We start from the raw sequence: 8300 nt of genomic DNA on the forward strand, positions 1-8300 counted from the left end.
ATTGGCTGTCAGTCATCTCTGATGTCCTTTTTAGCCAGAACTCATTTCACACAGCAGGAGTTTGAATCCCCGACAGGTCCAGATATTTATCATGCCAAATGTCTCGCGGGCATCTGCGACTCGTCTGTGATTCTCCCTGAATGTTTCCTTGATCATTCACACTGCATGCACGAGCACCGATTTGCCTATGATCTCGGGCATTTTTCGACGATTTTGCAAAACCTGTCAGCCAGTCGAAATCGGGGCTAAAATTGGGCAATGGATCGAGGATCCACAAGTGACCAGAACCTACTTAACAAGGTCCAAAAAGGTCCCTCGAGGACCATCGATGGGCAGGTATGCATTCATCTGCTTATTAAGCCTGGTGTTATTGACTTGAATTAGGGGTGTAACGATATATATTGTTAATCGATATATTGCTATATAAAATGTCGATATATGTGTCATTGATGTAAACGATATGATTCGCTATGTACGAGTTGTTTTATCCAAAGCATTATATATTATGCATGAGTAAGAAAAAAATACTGATTACAAAGTTTCAGTGACATTACTACATTAAATGTCTAAATATAATCTTCAATTTAATGTATAATAATGCAATCAGGGAATATTTGTGGGTCCTGATAATACTACACTAATAATAATATTATTTTAATAAATATTAAAAAAGCCTTTATTTTGGCTTATAGTATTGTGATACATATCGTATCGTGAGTTCAGTGACACAAGTGTATTGTTACACCGCTACCTTAAATTGAGTCAGACACGCCAGTTGTAGAAAATCCCTTGTGTGGTCCTCGAGGGTTCTTCCTTCCGCTTCAGTCTTTGATTTTGTCCCGTATTCTGTCACGGTTTGGGTGGATGTAACGATGCACACAATGATGTAATTTTTTTTAATTATGTTTTATTGACGTAGTTCGGGAGGAACAAGGCAAATAAGCTACTCAAGTGTCACCAGCTGACAATAATCGGTAATACTAATCAACAAATACTCTTGTGTTAACAGCTGTCTACAATCAGTAATCAACATATCTACCCTATCAGCTTGAAGGCAAGCCAAATATAATCACAGTCAAACTCACCTAAGGATTCTCTACAGTCTTCAGAATCTCTCCACTCACCAGGTTACTTCCTATTCCTGGGGGATACTCTGCATTCGGGCCAATTACCAAGCTCAGAGCCCTCACCCCGGACAGCACGCCAGATATGTTTACCGACTTAAATTATCTGACTTATTTGTAATTGTGAACTTTCTTTTAATTGTAAATTCAAACAAGGACACACACAGGAGACAAACTTGGAAACACAGATTAGAACAACTTCAATGTAGATGTTAAACAAAACAGAACAAGGAACAGACTGAAACTAAGGGCTTAAGTACAAAGGAGCTAACGAATTAATTAATAAGGCACAGGTGAATGGGATGATTCACTGGGCCTCATTCATGAAAGAAAAAAACGCATGCCAGAAAACTGCGTACGGCCGTTTCCACGCAAAACTTGCCATTTATCAATATGGACGTGAGCGGTGACTTAAACACAACATATCAATTCTAGCATGGTTAACTTGACATTTCAGCTATTCATCATCAAACTAAAATGCAGTCAACCAAACATAAAAGTTAAAAGTATTTTAATATAGCCTATTTAATAAAGCCTACATTTAATTAAAGTAATTGTTTGCAATTATGAGGTTAACAAGTAGCCTGACAAGCCAGACCCACATCAAGATATTTGGTCTGGAAACTCACCGTATACAGGGCTCAATCCGAGGGGCGGGATAAACGGTTGTCTTTCAAACTCCCTCTGCACGCGATAGGATAGCGATACAACCAACCAGAGCAACGAAGGTGAAGCGGAGCTCGTTGATAGATTAAACATTCGCCGTATCCGGTCTGCAAAACTCAGAACACATCTTCCCTTCTTAAGAATGACTTAGAGAAAAAAGCTTAACTCCAAGTCTTCCAGAGTCGCGGTCAAAGCTGATTCAAATGACCACCGTTAGCAGGGTTGCCAACTCTCACGCATCTGGCGTGAGACTCACGCTTTCAGGCTCTGTGTCACGCTCTCACTCCGCCCAACTCAATCTCACGCCAAATTGCCAAACCTGCTTTTGATATTAAACAAAGCTATAAGCTTTAATTTTTTTCAATGTGTCTTAATGAAATTCAAACAATAAATAGCGTTTTGGCGCTAATGTGGCATAATGTTAAAGCCAGAGGCGTTGAAAAGCGGAGTTGCATGCTCTAGTCTCCCTGCGGCGCGCGCTGGTCACGTGGCCCATGAGCGCTCAATACTTCTAGCGCTGTGCCAATGAATTTAAATGGCTTAAGCGGATACTCAACAGTTCCACTATATAGATGTTTGCTGCAAGTTTTGGTAAACAGTACAGCATAGTGTGAGTGTGTATTGATTATTAAGTCAGCCATATTTACAGGATCGTTTTATTATTGAGAGTGATAGAGATGCAACATTGTTAACATTAATGTTATTCTTGTATTTAGCCCTCAGGTATTCCTTACTAATTGGTCACACTCATACTCATTAAATTATATTTATTGAATATTTTGAGGAGATCTTTTGGTACTAAATACTATTGTGCAACAATTATTGTCAATAAATGACCACTTAAAATATTTTTCTTCTAATATTTGTATATATTTCTTCTAATATTTATATTACAATTAGTGTAGTAATTAATGTTAAAATAGAGAATTCCAATTCAAAGAGGCAAATTAGAGTCATTTTGTGGCAAAAAAATATTAATGTTTATTTGTAATGCCATTAGGTGCCTTATGGCTCTTTAATAAATATACATGTATCTAATCTAGTTGCTCAAAAATATATTGCAGTCTTTGCATTCTAATAAATATTTAGATATGATGATCAAACACTAGATTTCTTTAAATGTGAAATTTCAAAACTTGAATAACTTGCATCCTAATATTTTTAATGAATAATGATACTTATATAAGCACTCACAAGTGAATATTAGGGAATGGCCCATATAATTTGACCCAAGAAATGTTTAAACTAGTGCTAAAACAAACATATTTTTTCTTATTATGTACAGTATATATACTAGATATAAACTGATACTGAATCAAGATATCCCACCCCCCCCCCCCCCCCCCCCCCCGGCCCCAAAAAAATCTCACTCCAACCTGAACTTAAAAGTTGGCAACCCTGCGTTAGCCAGCTTCTGTGTTTACTAGTAGCTGGCAACCGCAACTCTGCTGTCATTATGTTAAGCCCCGCCCACCGACTGTATACACAATGTGATAGGCCTGGCAAGAGTTTAGCGTTTACAGCTCAGAAGGGTATTGAGAGTTGCTAGACGACACTCGCGGCAGATTAGATTTGCTGCCGCTAGGGTGCGTCTAGATTTCTAGGCTAGTTAACAAGTGTTTTTGGAGTAAGATCAATTTCTCTTACACGAGTTTACTTACTCTTCATGGCCGGGTTACGTTTCTCCATGTCGTAAACTCTAAAGCTAAGCTTCTAAACCGTGAATTATTTATTTTTTATTTTTTTACGATTCATACAACAATATGGGATTGGCAAACGAATGTTTGCTAAATCACAACTGAATTCAGTCATAAGATGATTTCTGCACTTGGGTCTGCACTAGTTTCTTTGTTAGATTGATAAATGAGGCCCAATGAGACACACGGGAAACCTGGGTTAAAGCTCCATCTCACCGTGTAACGTGCAGGAATATCTAAATTGGCAATGCCTAAACTTTCATAACGATGCAGCACTGGCCCGTTAGCAGTCACGAGCATAGTTCACGTTCGTGTTCTCGCAACATTGCATTCTTAGAATTCATAAAAATGTTACCAGCCAACTGGCAATTTACACTGTAGCAACTGAGACATATCAGACACAATTATTTGTCCAATTTAATAATCTTTCATGGGTCTATGGACCCATCCCCCAAAAGACCCATAAGAGCAAGAAGAGGCCTCTGGTTACAGGACATGTGGGAACTGATAAGGTTTATGACCAGAAAGAATTTGCAGAGAGCTGTGACTAATTATTTTTATTTTTTACAAATAACCATTCTAAACCTATATAGCCTATATATAAACCACTTGAGAAAATTATAAATATATATTTATCTCATGTTTTTTTTCTTTTATAGGGTTTGGCCTATGTAGAAATTCAATCTTTGTTGGATTTATGTTTCAGACTTGCATACTATATTTAATGAAAATCATGTGTATGGCATGTTAGTTGTCTACGAAGTTGTAATTTAAAGATCTGAATGATACCTGTTTTCCGGAGCTAAACTGAACTGACAATCCTTGGATTAGTCATGTCACTTATTTTTGATAAAGAAGTAACATTTTTTCTCAGTAAGAATGATACCGATTAAGTGCAAAATTAAAAGCAGACAGCCTTTAGCTTTTTTCATGTTATAATTAGCCCTTTAGAGTCTCAATTTCAAGCAACTTTTAAGACTAACTCAAATTAGCACATTCATAACTTGGCATAATGATGGAAGCCACAAAATAAAGCCTGGTGGGCCGGGTGCGCCTGTGGGGCACTAAAGTATAATACATTTTTTTATTTGGCTTTAAATCAAATACAGTACTTCAAAACTCTGTGAGTAACTGATAGGTGAAAATAATTGCATTATTGCTGTGCTGAATCATTTCATGTTTTAAAAAAAAAAATCTGAAAAGAAAACTAATTGCTTGTTTCCAAAATGGAGCAATTCTGACCTCTGTGTCACGGCACATTTGCGGACACATCTCTGCTGATGACAGCCCTCTGTCTTTACATCCTCAAGTCAATTATTGTGTGTGTGTGTGTGTGTGTGTGTGTGTGTGTGTGTGTGTGTGTGTGTGTGTGTGTGTGTGTGTGTGTGTGTGTGTGTGTGTGTGTGTGTGTGTGTGTAGGTGACTGGGGGGGAGGTTGAGGTCTGGGTTTCAGACAGTGAGAACATTGGGGGGGGGGTGAATTAGCATCTTGCGTTGACTGATATGGGAAACATAAAGAGGAAGTGTATGTCAGCACTGAGTAAACTGATGTGATTGAATGGTACAATAGTACTGGACACGTTGAACTTTGCTAATGAAATGCACATTGTATCTCCCAGTGTGGCTACCTACGTATGAATCACAATTCAATAACATACGGATACAGTAAAGTTGTTCTGTTTTTTGGGGGGGCTTTACTAGACAGGTTTGCGTGCCTGAATGTTCAAAAACACATTATTTTTCATTTTTGTAGCCCCTCTCTTCCCAGTGTGTCAGTAACACTCTTGTGTAATTCCCAAAAGCATTGTTTTGCAACTACGGTCTCAAGTTGTGATTGGTCAACCGTTTTAAAGGTGTGTTTTAAAAAAAATGTTATACTGTTGTCTGAGGTCACCTCATGATGTTTGTGTGGTTTTTACATTCAAAAACATCATAAATAATAAAAAATAGGCTATTTTCTACACTGGTTTTGAGGTTCTCTCCTGAACGCTGGGTTTTGATGGGCGTGACGTACTGGATACTTGGAAGTAATCGCCCACGGCTGGGATTGGATAAGAAGATTTGCATATTTAATGAGCTTCAGCTCCATTGTCATATCTATGCCCCCGTCCGTTCACATGAGGGAACGGGTGGTTTTAAAAGCAGCAACTGGAATGAATCAAGTACAAGAGAATAGCACAGAACAAGAAAGGAATATTATAAGATTCATCGGTCTGCCGATGGCTGTGTGCTTTCCAGACGGGCTATCAAAAACGTTAGCCCGTCTGGAAAACACACAGCCACGGGAGGTTGGGCTTTGCGAGCCCTGGCCCATACGTGTCCGAGTCCAGGGTGCTAAAGGTAGGCTGTGTTCTGTTAGACACGTACACATAAGCAAAACTATTTATAACAATGCAATACTATTACATATAAAACACGTTTTACTCACATAAGTGTGTTGCACCATTCCTGTCGGATCCAATATAGAAGAAACAGCATTGTGTTTTAATCTCAATTAGAGATGCACCGAATCCAGATTTTTGAGGTACGGGCGAATACCGAATCCACTGGTTAAGATTCTGCCGAATCCGAATACCGAATCCAACTCCCATCCTCAGTCCATTATCACAGTAAACACATTAATGACATACACTGCTGTGGACGTTGTTTATTTTTAATTTAATTAAATTTTTTTTTTAAAGGCAACATTATGCCGGATTACTGTGCCGTATTGCTGTCTTTAGATTCCTTCATGCACAACTCTTATTCTCTCGGATGGGAAGTTCGGTGCTTTTCCGCGAAACGGTTCTTTCGGACAGTTCATTTCAATGAACCGGTTAGAAAAATGAAGAACCGGTGTTCTTTTACATCTTCACATAATGACGTCATTTCTATCATCCCGGCGGATGAAAATACATTCAAACACATTCATATAAAGTATTTTTAATCAAAACTTAGTATAGTAATAATTATTATTGTCGTCATCATCATCATCATCTTGGATACGTTTTTTAATTCATGTTTTGCAAAAGCACTCAATACAGCCACTGTCTTGCAAACACTGATGTTTTACAATAAACTTACATTGACATAACATAAACTTACACAAATCCTTGCTCATATATTATCAGCATCTGTTTTCCGAGAGAAACAGCAGCCGTCCCACTCCGAGAGAAACAGTTCTGTTCAAGACGACGCTATCATGCATGCAGTATCTCAGCTCACCGGTTCTCACAGCAAAACATGTCTCAGTTCAGTGAACTGTTGGAGTTACAACATCTACTTCAAGATATTAGTTTATTTCTAGTCTGAGGGACTGTCACTCATGTCAGAAAGTAAGTAACTATAGTAACTTTTAAGATCAGCGCTGATTTAGAACGATTCAGTCTGATTTGGTGAACTGGTTCGACCGGATCACTAAAAAGATCCGGTTAAAAAGAACGATTCGTTCGCGAACCGGACATCCAGCAGCTATTGTTTAGGGTTCTTGCCACCACGAGACAAATCGGCATTGCAAATTGAACATATAGTTCGACTTGAATTGCCTTCTTGTGACTGAAAGTACTGCCAAACAACACATTTTCTGTTCACGAGTTCCATTTTCACTCTCTCACAGCCTACTGCATTCGAACGGTCTACCTAGTAAACATGTTGCCATAATCAACCGCGGCATCATGTTCGACCAGTATCGCGTAGTGCAAGTGGGTTCGGTTCGGTGGAAAAAAATTCTAAGGTACGGCAGAAACCGAACCCAGTCAAAAAGCCCAATATTTGGCCGAATCCGAACCCGAATCCTGGATTCGGTGCATCCCTAATAACAATGTTTTACTCACACAAGTGTGTTGCACCATTCCTCCTGTCGAATCCAATATAGAAGAAACAGCATTGTGTTTTAATTTCAATATGTCTGCAAATCCAGCATCGACCTGAGATTTGTTTATAAACGATCCTGGAGTGAACTGAAGTGAACACCACTGTCAACCCCACGTTAGCTGAAACTTCATTAAAAATAAAGTTCAACCACACATTCCTAATATTAGGAACCGAAGGAAGCTTATGCAGCTACTGTTCTTCCACAACCAGGAATAGTGCAATATCTTTCTGTCTTCTTCAGCATGTCTATTGCTGCTCGCTAGCGTGATCCGATGAGTCGGTGGGCGGGGCTATTGAACTACACCTGCTTATTATTCTCTAGAGGCGGTGTTTCGTCAGTTGAGGACGTCAAGATGCGAACACGATCGTTTTCTGGGCCTGGTGTCTATAAAAGCTTTTCTTTGACTAACAATAAAGTTTTCAGCTCTGAAACTTACAGGATATTCTTATATTACCATGACCTTTTATATATCAAAAGCTCAAGGGAAAGTTGATATCTCAATTCATCACCCCTTTAAGCATGCTTTTTCTTCTTTAGATCACAACAGCATCCTCATGTTGACAATCTTTCTCTCTCGTTCGGTACATCTCTCCCTTAGGGACCCCATAGGATTACCTGCACATCAATTATGAGTAAGTGCCCTGGAGAGGGGGCATGAAAGAATGAAGGGAAATTGATGCTACTACTGCCCCAACCAATTATTTTTCTATTTTTATTTTGGAATGAAAATCCTTTATATGAGTCATGTACTAAATTTATATAATGATATATTTTGTTAAGACCTTTTCACCTGGAATAATTTAACGTATTTTTCAATAATGTCCTACATGATTCATTTGTTGGATTGGGAACATTGCAATAAATGAACTGACATCACAAAGGGACCGAGATATATTAAGGCATTAGCAAAAGCATGGAATAGAAAATATTCAATAAAAATGGTTTTAAAATGGATTGGGG

The sequence above is a fragment of the Pseudorasbora parva genome, chromosome 14, assembly GCF_024679245.1.
Source record: "Pseudorasbora parva isolate DD20220531a chromosome 14, ASM2467924v1, whole genome shotgun sequence".
NCBI classification, from domain to species: Eukaryota; Metazoa; Chordata; class Actinopteri; order Cypriniformes; family Gobionidae; genus Pseudorasbora; species Pseudorasbora parva.